The 15,487-nt window shown below is 38.0% G+C and overlaps 1 long non-coding RNA gene across 1 annotated transcript in view; it reads left to right on the forward strand.

Annotated features, from left to right (window-relative positions):
* Nucleotides 1-409: 409 nt before the first annotated feature.
* LOC149546283 (uncharacterized) overlaps nt 410-15,487 on the forward strand; it is an 83,996-nt gene continuing 68,918 nt past the window's right edge. Inside the window, exon 1 of the long non-coding RNA XR_016353688.1 lies at nt 410-691. This is a non-coding gene — a long non-coding RNA (uncharacterized LOC149546283). The remainder of the gene's footprint in view (nt 692-15,487) is intronic.

Raw genomic sequence — 15,487 nt, forward strand, 5'->3', positions numbered from 1 at the left:
GTCAACTCAAAGCCAACTTGGGACTTCTTTTCTTTTTTACAAATGTTATTGCAAGCCTTTTAATTTATTTTGCATATTGTAGACATTATATGTATTGAATGGACTAATATTGAGCATGAGAATACTATATAGCATTATTGATATCTAATACATTGCTAGTTCATGCAACTATTTTGATATAGACATGTACTAGTCATGATTTCATGAATTTTTTATCCTATCCATATTAAAATTAAACAAACACCATTTCAAACATGTACACATGAAACCAATAATATTATAAGAAATTTTAAAATAAAATAAATTTTATTTTAAAGATTTTTTTAAAGATAACCGTTACTACCAAAAAAGTCAACATGATCAATTCTGGAACATGTACAGGCCGCGGGGCCCCTCTCCTACAACAAAACCAACGGACATCAAGTTATTTATTTTCAAAAAGCAACGGTTTGGTTATTGATCTGCAGCGGACAGGTGCCCTTTAAATTAGGCGGGTTTGGAATAGCTTGTGGAGGATTGATGGAAAAAGCAAGCACCATATTTCAGTATAGGGCTCGAAAATGGTGGTGAAAAGAGTTGCCAAAATTGGTAGCTGTAGCTGTGGGAGGCTGATGGGCTATACTTGGCGCTGCACAGACTTTAGCCAACGCTGGAATTTACGTAACTCTTTTCCTTGGAGGCCTCAATACAGGTTTTACCATCCAATTCAATTTATTATCCTTCACTACTAATTATTATAAGCAAAATTTCAAAATGATCGTATAGCTTACATCCATTTTATGTATAGGTGGGAACTATCAAATGATTTTGAAAAAGTTCTAAAAATTTCTAGTAATTGTTCTTAGGGAACATTAAATCAAATTGGGTATAATGTATAGACTATAGAGTAACTCTGAAGCATATACACGTTCTGAATTGGAGATGGGTTACCGAGTGATTTGCCAAATTTGGTTGCACTCAAACCCATGTGTAGTTTTTGCATGCCTAATGACGATGTGGAAATCTTTGATCACGACTCGTGCCTCCCAATCTCATTAAGTGGGTAGAATCCAATTCTGGCAGATTGTAATATTGGGGGTCTAAAAGCTAATCAGTCATTCCATTAGCAATCTTTGAAGTAAACCTTGGCTAATTAGAATTAAGAAATCAGTCATTCCTTGATCTTAAACAGCTCCACATGCATCTGCATGATCTTTAAAAAGGGAAACAACTAAAATAAAAGCTATTCACCAATCCAGTTGAATGGAAAGTAAAATTCTTTATCCTATATTCGGGCAATCACCAATCTGATAATAATTGTGACTTGTCAGACCAAAATGTCAAATAAGAAAGCAGTCCTAGGATGGATGGTGCTTTGTGCTTTAAGCAACTCCAGAGCATCTTTAATACAGAAATCATTCTTTTCTATATGGTAAATCCAACTGTCTCTCACCAGATATTTAAAACTTCTGAACTGCTTCTTAGCTTGTCAACTGCTCAGCAAAATATTGAAAATCTCAATTAGTAGATTATGAGGATATATGGGATCTATTGTTTCAAAATTTTCACCTTGGGACTCACCAAGTCTAGAAAGTCTTGGCGAGTCTTGTAAAATTGATTTCAACAAGTTCTAAAGGGCTTATCCAGCAGGTAGGTTCAATGGAATCTTAGCTTTGCATTCCAACTTGATATTAATTTCACACTTTTCCTATGCTGCCGTCTAGAGTTGCAACAGTTTCATGCCGCATCTAAAAAACTTTCCCCAATCTAGAAATTTTTTTCTTGTTTTTTATGTTGATTAGCTCCTCCTCGCCATTGATAATTTCTCTAATCTTTGTAGTGTGGAATATTGTTGTCATAGTATGCATCTCTTTCATTCAGTTTTTTTCAGTGATTCGTCTAATGTTTAACAAGTTGTGATAAAGGGACCTTAGTTTGTTGGTTAGATTGTTAAAGGCAAATGTATGCCCTCATTTGTAGTCTTTTGTAGCTGGATATTAGATTCCATGGAGTTGAACTCATTAAAACAATAACAAAATCACTCCTATGAGAATTTGAAAATTTTTACTTTTAGTATACTTTCCTAATTTGTGAGCTTCTCTTGTTATTGACCTTCTTGTGGGGGCTAATTCTTCTTCTTTCTAGTACTTGAGAGATATAGGTTTAGTTTTAGCAAAACATCTAGAAGATAATGTATTTATAAAGGCCTCTAAGCTTTAGGGCTTATACTTAAGAAAATCAAAATTAATCCTAATGTATTTACAATTGTTTACAAAGTAAATGCTTGATATTGGCTTAGTGGTGGTGTGGCCCAATCTGCTTCCAGGATAATTTTTCCATGGGCAAACATTCTTTTGCCTAATTTGAATTCCTTTCTTATCCAGGCATCCTTTTGTATCTTCAAAACCTTTTTAATGTGATATAATGTAACCATTACTGGATTGATGCTTTTATTTTATTTTATTTTTCTTCTTTAACTTCATGTTATCCTCTTTAGGATCACACGATTCACTTGATCCTTCTTCCCCTTATTCTGAAATTTCTTTTTTGTCTTCTTCCATTGATTCTTTTGGGCCTGTTTCTTATGTTTTTGCCCAGCATCTTCTTTGTATCCATTTTCAATTCTTTTTTATTATTCTCCGTTTCCACATTGCTTGAGCTTTCAAAGTCTTTCTTTCTTTCTCTTGAGAGCTGATATGCCTTCTTGCTATCTTTTTCCTGCTGCTTTCAATCTTCTCTGGACATTGCTCATCTGCAGACATTTCTGTATTCTACCAGCACAAGCTTTGACTTGAAAGTTTTGATTTTTTCCACGAGAGTAGCTTTGATGATATAATCATCTTCCTTATTTTTTGATGACTCCTTTAATTTTGCTTTATCATTCTTAATCTAGCCAGTTTATCTGTAATCACTCCTTACTTTCCAATTAGATTTTTGACTAGCTCAAATTTTGATCTTGTAGTTTTTGCAAGGTTTGTTCCATGGGCAGGACATCACACCACGCTTCTACTTGAGAAGACTCAAAGGGTGCTTTTGTAGGAAAATCTTGGTTTTTGTCAGGACAGTAGGTGGCATAATGAGGACATTTGCAAATATAGCTTTTCACATGTGAAATAATTTTGAGGGGGCTGGAATCTTTGATGAGAACATGGTCAATAAGTTTGGACCAGGCTTCTCAAACTTTTTTAAGACATGAGAATAACATGAATCTGTGGCACCTTTGGCTGTAATGGGGAAGAATATACCTAAGCATACTGTCTAAAATATTTTTTCAGCAAGTAGGGTGCCATTTGGAGATAAAACTTTTAGGAGGAAATTGCAAGATCTATTTATTTGTTCATCTTACTTTTGATGAGATTCAATAGTGTCTTAAGTTTCTGAGGAACAAAACATTTCAGTTATGAATAAGTATAATCATTAATCTCTTAACCATCAGTCTTTTGACTCCATGCATTTCAATTCAATGTCCTAGCTTGCATGGCAAAGATGTGAAGAGATGCCTTTTGAGTCTGGATTGGTCCCAATCACTAAATAAGAATGCATTTTCTTCAGAGACAAGTCTATGCTCATTGAACTTAGCTAGATTGCACAATTTCATTGTACAAAATTCTTCTAGTTTTTTATTTTTCCTTGTATTTTCTATCAAGACAGGATTGAGCAGGCATAAATAAACTGATTCAGTCCCAACTCTGAAATTTCATGTCTTTCCTACAGTGTCACGACCCAACTTGGCCTAGTGGTGTTCTAAAACACCCACATTTTGCACACTTTCTGTTAGATTTAGTAATCTAGAGCTTTTAAATAAATATTGTTGTCCTTAGTGTTAGTTTTCTGAGGATTGCTTGCAGATGTAATAGCACTGCCTGATTGGTATGTCTGCTCCAAATTCAACATCCTCTTAATTCTATATATAGAGAATAGGCCATGAATAGACATGTCCCTTCATAGGCCATGTCCCTTCATAGGCCATGCCTATTCATTAATCAAATAATTAATGTAATAACAAATTTAATCATACATACATACATACATATATATTATAGTAATTTTTCTCATATAATAGTAACATTATATCTCAAATATAAGGAACATATATATAATAGGTTTATTTGATTGAAGCTATCAAACATCAACACTCCCTCTTAGCTAGAAGGATAACCACATAAGAATAAATATTACTTCAATTTAATATCACAAATAACAATTTTAAGGATATCTCATTTGATACCACAGAAGATTTCCATCATTTGATATCGCATTTGATATCATGAGTATTGGCCTTCCAGAAATCAACACATGATATTCACCAAATATTCAAAATTTTATTATATCACATCTGATATCAAGAGTATTGGTCTCCTAGAATATCAATGATATTCACCAAGTACTCAAAATAAGGTTTGATATCACATCTGATATCAAGAGTATTGACCTCCCAGAATATCAATGATATTAATCAAATACTCAAAATAAGTTTTGATATCACATCTAATATCAAGAGTATTGGCCTCCCAGAATATCAATGATATTCACCAAATACTCAAAATAATGCTTGATATCACATCTGATATCAAGAGTATTGGCCTCCTAGAATATCGATGATATTTACCAAATACTCTTTGAGTAATAGCCTTTCAGAATGTTGAGATGCAAGACATTTACCATATACTCCATTTGTTTGATCTCATAATACAAGTTATTGTAAGATCATCACCTTACAATAACTTTTACAAATACAAGTGACATCATTTGGAAGTCGTCACTTTCTCATGATGTACATAGGGGGTAGGGCCATTAAAATTACATTATCACGAGATATATTCATGAATTACAATCCTCTTGACTGCTACAATTTATTGATCATTGGAGAACCCATCTCAACATGGTTTACTCCCTCTTAATCAATATGATCAAGACCACTGAAGGTTGACTGAATCATATCCTCTATTTGCTCCCTCTCTTTCAAGGTTGCCTCTAATGAAATGTTAGGCTCCCTCTGAATTTCAATCTCCTTCTTCCTGCAATCAAATTCTCGGAGGAAAAGATCAATGTACATAACTCTTCTAGAAATACAAATAAAAACTTTTATTAAAATGTTAGTAATTTAACTCATGTCTATTATTAACAACCACTCAACTCTTCATTTTATATTTTCAATATTAAAAGGAATAAAAATAAGATATAATATCAAATATTAATAATCATACCTTGATCGTACCATTTTATATTTTACCATGGATCACTTCATATTAGATATGCTACATTTAATCACTACTTAATTGTGCCCTTACTCACCATTTTGTGATCTGGATCATTTCCTATCTCTTTCCCATGTTATTTCCTTTATTGGGTGTGTGGGACCCGAAGCTTTTTAATGCTAGTGAGGGCTTGCCTTTCTTATATTGGTCATAACTTATTTGTATGAGTGCCTTATTATTCCATCCCTCTATGGGTTATGTGACGAGAAGAATTGTGTTTGATTTTCACGATAATATATTTGCATCGTACATCAGAAGGTTCCATCTTTTACATGCTGGCAATGGAATTTATATTTAACTTGTAGTGAGCTTTCGTAGTACCTCCAAGCAGCAAAGAATCAATGCGGGGCTCATCCCATCTTTGGCACATTCTCTGCTCAGTCAACACAGATCCAACTATGGGTAGCAAGTCACTACAGCAAGTGTGAAACTGAACCGCAACACACGCATTAATCACAAGCACCGATTCCTGAGCGAGCACTTTCTTGGCATTTCTGATCAGCGAGACCACATAGGAGGATTCCATGGTGGGCGTCAGGTGTTTGAAGCTTAATTTGATCAGTCCCTTTTCCACCCTTGTGTTAGAGTTAATTATCACCTATATCATGTCTCTTCATTAATTGACATTTTACTGTTTATTCTCCTTGTTAGGTATGATATTTCCTGTTGTAATTGATCCATATCTATGTTGTTTGTAATATATCTTCATCAATGAGATTTCTCCTGCATATTTAACAATCAACTGTAGCAGTAACACAAACCAGCTGAAAATCACTGACCGCCCAACACATATACAATAACAGTAACTGCTTATGCTCAAAACCAAATATAGTTGCGCTGGAGACTTGCTGAATATATTGAAGATTCCAAGAACAGAAATTCTGTTCCTCATCGAGGCTGCCACTAATCTCTGTAATATCTGCTGTGGATGAAGCCTAGTGACCTCAACATTTGGAATGTAATACTTCTATTATAGCTTCAACCAGAATATAATGCTACCTGCTCTGAATGTGATCACCACTCCTAGCTAAGGAGGAATCTTATGACAATGTCCCCACAGATATTAATAATCCACAACAGCAAGACTAACAACACCTGTTGTTTCCTATGCACCTTTGATATTCACGGTGCACTGTTTTCCATATATCAAATAAGCCTGTGTTTGGCTTTTTTTTAATGTGTTCACCAACAATGATTCAAATATATTGAGCCTCTGCGAAATGGTGTTCATTCATAGCCATGGCAGCAGACTCCAAACCCATTGAAAAAAATTTATTCCCAGACAAATATTAATTCAAGCACCTCATTGAATGAGAAAATTTATAGAAGCTCCAATATTATTCCCCGTTCACTATAGACTGTGTTTAATTTACACCTGCAAGTAAGGCTCTGATACCATGTTAGTTTTCTGAGGATTGCTTGCAGATGTAATAGCACTGTCCGCTTGGTATGTTTGTTCCAAATGCAACATCATCATAGGTTTATATATAGAGAATAGGCTATGAATAGACATGTCCCTTCATAGGCGATGTCTATTCATTAATCAGATAATTAATACAATAACAAATTTAATCATATATATATATATATATATATATATATATATATATATATATATATTATAGTAACTTTTCTCATATAACAATAACATTATATTTCAAATATAAGGAACACATATATAATAAGTTTATCCGATTGAAGCTATCAAACATCAACACTTAGTTGGATCTGGGCTGACTCATGTTTATTGGGTTTAATGTAGTTTAAGTAAATTTGTTTTATGTTTTATTTTGAGCCAACATGAAGTCAGTCATCTTCTCCAACTGACATAAGGCACCTATATTAAGGTGTTGAGTGAAGGAGAGAGAGCATGCTTGTGTATACAATTATGAATTGTAGGGTCTGAGACTGAAACCTTGCAACTCTAGCAAGGTCAATCAAATTGAGTGGATGGGCAAGTTGCATTGCAATAGATTGACAAATACTACACCAGATCACAGAAGATAATCAGTCTATTTGGGTTGGAATTCAATTTGAATGAAGAATGAACTGAGGTAAAATCTACAGGCTGCTGGAAATCACCATACTTGCTTGGTCAGGGGCACAAAATGCTTTGTTGTGTTTCTCTCGACACCAGCAAAGTGACGGATGATGATTAGGGAAATCATTCGACATAGACAAATATAGTGTGGCTTACGAATTCTTGTATGATTCTTCAGCCTCTCAACAATGCAAATTCCAGGCAAATTAGTTTTACGTAGTAATGGGTATTTCCTCAGTTATAGTTGCAGTTGAAATTATTAGTTGATACTACGTAAGAATGTATGCTCTGGATTCCTAAAACTGAATATTATTATTAGACTGACATCACTAAATGATGAAGCAAGTTTTGGAATAGTTAAAGTGTTGGATTCATGAATAAAACATGTCAAAATTGATTCTGGGATTTATTTTTCTCATTATGAGTTCTGAAGGTCTGAAACTTTGATTCCACATATTTTGTTTTTCTGAAATGAACTTCAATATTTCTGAGTTGGTCATTACAGTCTGAAACTTTGATTCCACATATTTTGTTGATCTGCCAGCCTGTGGGTTGGTTATGAGTGACCAAGAACAATTCTAGCAGCACAAGAGTAGTGGAATATGGAGGAGCAATCGTAAGAGTATATGAAAGAAATCAGAGATTCAATGGGAAAGATGGTTCAATTACTGGAAGGTTTGAGCCAACAACTAACAAGTCTGATCGAGACAATTAGGAAGAGAATTTCAAGGTGAAGCCACGGGGAAACTCAAGAGCCCATTTCAGCTAGCTCAAAGATCTTCAGTGCTAAATTTCTGGATAAGCATATCGAAAATAATTCAGGAGACGAGGAGCTACATTCAGAGTGTTATAGTCAGATAATTTGCTTGGTAAATGAATATCATTAATGTTGATATTATTATATCTTTTGAGTCTTTAAGGCATCCTTGGTATTTCACTTCTCCCTCACTAAGAGGGAGTGTTAAAGTATAGCTTCAGCAGAAGTGAAGTATACTATACATATTCTAAGTATATGATTCTGTGGTTTATACTCATTCATATATATATATATATATATATATGCTAATCACTGTTTTAGTGTTTACTAATCGATATTTACCTTAAGGGTTTCAATTGCTATGATTTAGTATTTATATTGGTTAACTGACCAATCATTAGTCTAAGAATCATGAACCCGTATGGCCATGACCCTCTATGGCCTTTGGCCACGTAGAGTCATGTCCATACGGGAACATGATTCTTTCCTATTATATTTAATATACTATCACTGGTGAAGAGAATCATCAGTCACAAAGGTAATGATCTCCTTCCTTCAGCGATACACTCTGCAGTAAAAACAATAAACATTATCAACTTATTCCAAGTTGATAGCATAAGTCCAAAACAGTATATCTGTCTTGATTTGACTTCAGATTCAGTAAGCATACATTTTGAATTAGATAAATATCATATCAATATTTCTGCAGTATTAATCAGAGTGGTTAAAAGCATATATCTGTGTCTCTCTATCAGAGATCTTTCATTCTTTTAGATAAGTCTGAGGAAGATGCAACCAAATTTCATCAGACATATTTCTCCTTAAGTCCTGACATCCATGTGGGATAGATTCTTAGGGACTATTATGAAATTAAGAAGACAACAGGTCATGGGAGGAAAGGGTATGGTAAGAGGACAGATTGTATTTTAGAGGTAAAATATCCAACACCACTTGAGAAAGATCACTCATTGGCCTGCGATCACCTTAGAAGACCTCCAAATCTTCCATCCAGGCTGGCATCTGAGATTCTAGCAGCCACGTTGACTGTGGAGGTTCATCTTGAAGGCTGAGATCTGCCTGGTGTGAATTTATTTGCTCCAGTTTGCTGCATAGACTTGTGGAGTTCTCCATTGTACTTCAAACCAGGTTCCTCATAACACTACATTTTGATATTTGTAAATCCAGTTGCAATCTGTTATGACTTATATCAAATTTACATTGATAGAAATTGTGTAATTGAGTTTGATAATGACAGTTAAGTTTCAACATTTAAATCTGCTGCTTGCACAGTCATTACACCAATAATGATTTCAGTATTTTAAAATCCAATACATATATATGCTATAAATGCAAAAGCAATAAACTCAAACTACAATAGAGACTTATCATTATAGTGTCATTGAGTTAGCTTGCCAAATGCTTGATGGAATGTCAAACAACTAATTGGTTGTGGAAATTGTCGTCGAAAAGGAAATTGTGTATCAGCTGACGGGTCCCTTTGGAAAGGTTCTTGTTATGTAGCCGACGGGTCCCTTCGGAAAGGTTTTTTTATGTAGCGACATGTTGTATGTGGCCGACGGACTCCTTCGGGAAAGTTCTTCAGAAAGTATTTATAGCCCCTTCGGGAAGCATTGTAATCATCTTATCATGGAAGCATAATATAATGTTTTGGCATATGCGAATAATAATAAGAAGAGTTCTGCTGTTCGTGTTCGTGTTCACTATTTGTGTGTTTCTTAATTAATCTATGCAGTAAACATTTGGCGCCGTTGCCTGAGAGGAAATTGTGTATCAGTCGACGGGTCCCTTCGGAAAGGAAATTGTGTATCAGCTAACGGGTCCCTTTGGAAAGGTTCTTGTTATGTAGCCAACGGGTCCCTTCAGAAAGGTTTTTTTTATGTAGCGACATGTATGTGGCCGACGGACTCCTTCCGAAAAGTTCTTCAGAAAGTATTTATAGCCCCTTCGGGAAGCATTGTAATCATCTTATCATGGAAGCATAATATAATGTTCTGGCATATGCGAATAATAATAAGAAGAGTTCTGTTGTTCGTGTTCGTGTTCACTATTTGTGTGTTTCTTAATTAATCTATGCGGTAAACATTTGGCGCCATTGCCTGATGGACCTGGTATGTCGGCAGGCGGATATGAATTAAATGCCGAATCAGTTGAACAAGAATAAGAATAAGTTGAAGGAAAAGGATGACATATGCATTGCGCAGGAAAATTTAATTCTGGCACAGCAGATAGAGCATTGAAGGAGATTTCAGAAGATTGCCGACGAAAACAAGAGCGTGGAAGGATTGTTGAAGGAGACTTGACAACGGCTTGATTTGGTGGAAGAAGTGAGGGAGGAGTTTTTGAACCTGCATACACCACAGGAAGAGAATCCTGACGGAAGGAGATCGACTTGCACGGCTTGGAGTGCCGAGGGAGCACGAGCGTGGAGTGACCTCTTCGTCCGAGATATACTTCCAAAACGAACAGCTTCGGTTGATGAACCCTCTTCTTCACCAAACAACGCGAAAGTCGAAAATAGCGCGAGTGTTGAAAACAGCGTGGGTGTTGCAAACAGTGCGGGTGTTGAAAACAGCGCAAAAGCCGAAAACAGCGCGAAAGCCGAAAACAACCCAGGTGTAGAAAAAAATGCGGGTGTTGGAAATAGCGCGGGTGTGCAGAACAGTGCGAGTGTTGGAAACATCGCGGGTGTGCAGAACAGTGCGGGAGCTCAGAACAACGCAGGTGCTCAAAACAGCGCGGGAGTGCAAAACAGCGCAGGTACACAACAAAACCCCCAACATACAGTGATAATTGCAGGCCCAAAAGAAAAGTTGCCTAAATTTGATGGTGATGAAGCAACTGATCCCATTCGACATTGTAAAACATGTAAAATGATCTAGAGGGAAAATGGCATAACAGATACAAACGAATGGATCCGACAATTTCCCGCTACCCTACAGGGTGTTGCGATTGATTGGTTTACTGATACTGATTCACAAAAGTTAAACAGTTGGGATAACATTAAGGAGTTCATCGCAGAATTTCAACTTCTGCGCAATGATAATGAAATTGTAGCGGAGATATTCAATACCAAACAAAAGAAGAATGAAACAGTATGGGTCTTCGCCAGGAGGTTGAAGGATTTAATCAGTAAAATGGAGAATAAGCCGATAGATGGGCTCTAGAAAAGATGGTTCATGGAAGGCCTTCACCTGAAGCTGCGAAAGAAGATGAAGATCGTGCCACCATCAACATACATTGAAGCGTACAATCGGGCAATGAACTTCGAAAGTGACCAGAAGACAAAGAAGAAGAAGAAGAATAGCTCGTCCGATTCAGATGACGATGCATCCTCAGGAGAAGACAGTAGCGATGATGAGGGAAGCAACAAGAAGGTCCGTGCCCTCCAGAAGGACATGATTCGGATGATGAAAGAGTTCAAAAACATGAGCAAAGAGACTAAGGGCAATGACCTATGGTGTACAGAGTGCAAGAAAAAAGGCCATACGAAGGGATCCTGCCCAAAAGATCAATTTTGTGAGATTTGCTAGATTATGGGACACTCGGTAAAGGAATGCCCTTTCAATTTGAAAGCAAGAACACCGTAGCAAGTGTTCCTGATGCAGGAGGCATCCCTGTCAGGAGGGAACAGGAATACCAGTACGGAAGGTGCTACATCGGGAGGATATAGAAATAATCAGCGCGGTCAAAACAACAACAATAATGGCAAGAGGAGTCGAATCCAGTACGATGCCAATGGCCACCTGATAGTTCAATGCCGTGCATGCAATCTGTGGGGTCACTTTGCCCAAGAGTGCACAATGGCGAACACACCGAAGTTGCTATGCTGATGGTGTGGACCTGGCGATCATGACGATGCTAAGTGCCCGAAGTCTGGAGTAAACTTGATTACCGTCGGGACAGACGAGGAAGAAGTTTTGGCAATCACTCGAAAGCAGGCGAAGCTATACCTTGATCCGACGGAGGAAAAGAAGAGACTGGAGGAAGCACGGGAAAAGATCTAGAGAGCAACGCAGATAGAAACAACACACCTGAAGGACACGCCGAGTACCTCCGTACAAAACTGCGCAAAACAGAACATTGTACGGTAAATATTGCAAGCTGAGATACCCGTCAGGATAAGTGATCTGTTGCTCACTATGCCTCAGCTCCAATCGGCACTCACAAACATCCTTCCCGTTGCTCAACTACCAGGAGAACATGGAAGGAAGCAGGAAAGTGGAGCAAGTACAGTGGACAAAAAGGAGAAGGAAAGTGGCACAAGTGCAGAAGATCCGATGCTGTTAGCTCTTTCATTCGGATGCTATCCGATGCTATCCGGTGGTTGTTGAAATGGGCATTCTCGGGACAGTGCTAACGGACACGATCGTGGACGGAGGGTCCAGTGTCAATGTGCTGCCAGAGGATACCTGGAAAAAGTTGGGACAACCAACATTGTGGCCACCTACCTTCTAGTTGTTAACAACCGATCAACATGGAATCAAGCCATTGGGAGTACTCACAGCGCAACCAGTGACGATTGGAACACAACCGTTCCTGTTGAACTTTGTCGTGATCCCACAGAAGCGGAGAGGATATGATGCCATTCTGGGTTGGGGGTGGTTGATACAAGCCAAGGCAAAACACGATTGGAAGAAAAATACTTTATCACTTGAAAGCAAAGGCCGGAAGTATGTCATCGATCTACACACTCAGATGGTTGGAGAAGAAGCTCTATTGTCAGATTCTGAAGGAGAAGATGATGAGAGGAGGCAAAGTATGGAACCCGATCAGGAGGGAGTCCTATGATTGGAAGGAGATGACGATCTGGATTCAGTAAATGGTCTTTACCATTGGCAGATAGAGGATTACAAGCTCTTCCCGAGTTGTAATATGCTAAGGATCGACGAAGGTAAGAAAGAAGAAGGAAATGAATGTCCGAAGGAACACAGAGAAGTCGAAAGAGGAAATGAACGTCCAAAGGAACACAGAGAAGCCGAAGGAATAAATGAATGTCCGAAGGAACACAGAGAAGCCGACGAAGGAAATGAATGTCTGAAGGAACATGGACAAGCCGAAGGAGGAAATGAATGTTTGAAGCAACACAAAGAAGCCGAAGAAGGAAACGCGAGTATGACTGAAGCTGAAGGACAGAACATACAGTACGAACCCAAAAGAAGGAAAGATTCTACTATACGACTGCGCAGGAAGAAAGTATTACGTCGAACCACAGATATAGCAGAAAGGTACCAGGAGCAAGGAAGACACACGATACGGTCTGCACAGGCAACAAAGAGGAAGGGTTCAATAAAAGTTGTAGCAGTACAGAGTGAATGTTTTATTGACAAACAGAAGGGGCAGCTGACAGAGTCCATGGTAGCGAGCTTCAGGAACAAACTGGGCGATATGGAGATGACATAGAATAGGCATAGCAGGTTTCAACTCGGACAGTGGGTGTTGAAGTACGACGACTGGAATAAGATCAAACCAGGCAAGTTCAAAGTTAAGTGGGTTGGGCCGTATCAGATCCGGGAAGTAGGGGACAATGGAGCAATAAAATTATGGTCTTTGGATGGACAGGAAGTGCCTCAAGCGGTGAATGGCTCGAAGCTGAAGGTATACCATGGCTAGAAGACTTCTGTGTTAGAGAATGGCCTTCGGGCGACCCCTTCATCGTTGCAGACCGAAAATGCCGACGGTCGAAGGGAAAATTGACTTTGCTATTGAAAAAAAATGAAAATGAAAAAAACAAAATAAAAAATGAAAAAAAAAAAAAAAAAAAGTGATGAAAAAGCTACTGTACGGATTTTGGAAACAAAGCACCGTACGGATTCTTAACTGTTCAACGTACGGTTTTGGAGGAAGTGTACGGTTTTTGCATATTATAAAGTCTGAGAATGTACGGATTCCCTGGCAAGTGTACAGATTTTTATGCAGTATAGATTCATTAGTTTGCATCCGTACGATGTACGGATTTTGGAAGAAGCTGAAGTGAAGGCAATGTATGGATTTTTTTGGAGCTTGGAACAGTACGGATTTTAATATGTGATGTATGGATTTTATAATAATAATGCAGTGTACGGTTTCTCAAGGGGCTGCTGTACGGATTTTTTCGAGGAAGATACCGTACGGCTTGTTATAAGCTTGTGTTTCGTATGGATTTTCAAGCAAATATAATAAGGTAGCTAGTGTATGGGTTTCCATCATATATAGTGTATGAATTTTAAAGTTTTTGAGTAGGTAATGTTGTACGGATTTTATAAGTAGAGGAAGGGTCAAGTTACCATACTAAACTCTGAAGGGCATTGTACGGTTTGTTAAATCATTCTCCATCATTCACAGCGTACGGATTTTAGAGCCATTTTCCTGTACGGATTTTTTAAGGAAAGCAGCGTACAAAAATTGCAGTTGGGAATGCGAGGTGATTGTATGGATATTTCAAGCATATCCTGTGTACCGATTTGGATTGCAAGATCACAGATTCTGAAGATTGGGGTGCGGTTTTTGGATGGCTTAATGCGGATTGTGTGAAACATTTACCCTTGTCGCCGTATGCATTTGATAGTTCCTGTACCAATTGTAGGAACATTACCAGGGGTTTGCAATTTATCCTACACATTTTTTCTCCGGCGTACGGATTTGGGAAGGCCTATAACTTGCAATTTCTATACAAATTTCTCAGGCAAAACTTGGTGTATGGATTTCATGGTTTGGGCGTATGGCTTCTGCATGTTATTGCATAAGGAATTGGCGTACAAGGTTAAGGATGTAATGTAACAGAGGGTGGCAGGAAGTTTTCCAAAAATTGAAAAAAAAAAAAAAAAAAATGTCGACAAATCAAGAATGCTCAGAATGAGTAACAGATGATGCCACAGGGTAGAGGAAGAACCAACGATTGCGGATATCAGTCGTGGGAGTCTGACCAGTTGAGAAGACTTAGAGCTGCTGTAGGCATGGAGTGTCTATGTACCAGAGGCACTAAGAGTAAGTGTTGGCCGTGAGGCTGTCTTGGTGGATGCGTAGAGAGCTCGGGAGGAGCTGATCATCCAGTTGGAGGCAGTGCAGAGACACTTGGTTCAGTGTACTCGGAATTGGAAGGCAGAAAGTGGCACAGGTGGCTATCAGGGTCAAATGTCAGATTGGCTAAGGTGACAGTGTTGAAGACCAGTTAGTCAGTCAATGTATTTTGGTTGTTGATTTGTCTCAAAGATTTTGTAATAGTCGTCAGGAGACAACTTTTCTTTTTGGGGGGGACGATGTTGAAAAGGAAATTGTGTATCAGCCGACGGGTCCCTTCGAAAAGGAAATTGTGTATCAGTCGATGGGTCCGTTCAGAAAGGTTCTTGTTATGTAGCCGACGGGTCCCTTCGGAAAGGGTTTTTTTATGTAGCGACATGTTGTATGTGGTCGACAGACTCCTTCGGGAAAGTTCTTCGGAAAGTATTTATAACC

Source organism: Cupressus sempervirens, chromosome 7, assembly GCF_028749045.1.
Source record: "Cupressus sempervirens isolate cs-2001-9-10 chromosome 7, ASM2874904v1, whole genome shotgun sequence".
NCBI classification, from domain to species: domain Eukaryota; kingdom Viridiplantae; phylum Streptophyta; class Pinopsida; order Cupressales; family Cupressaceae; genus Cupressus; species Cupressus sempervirens.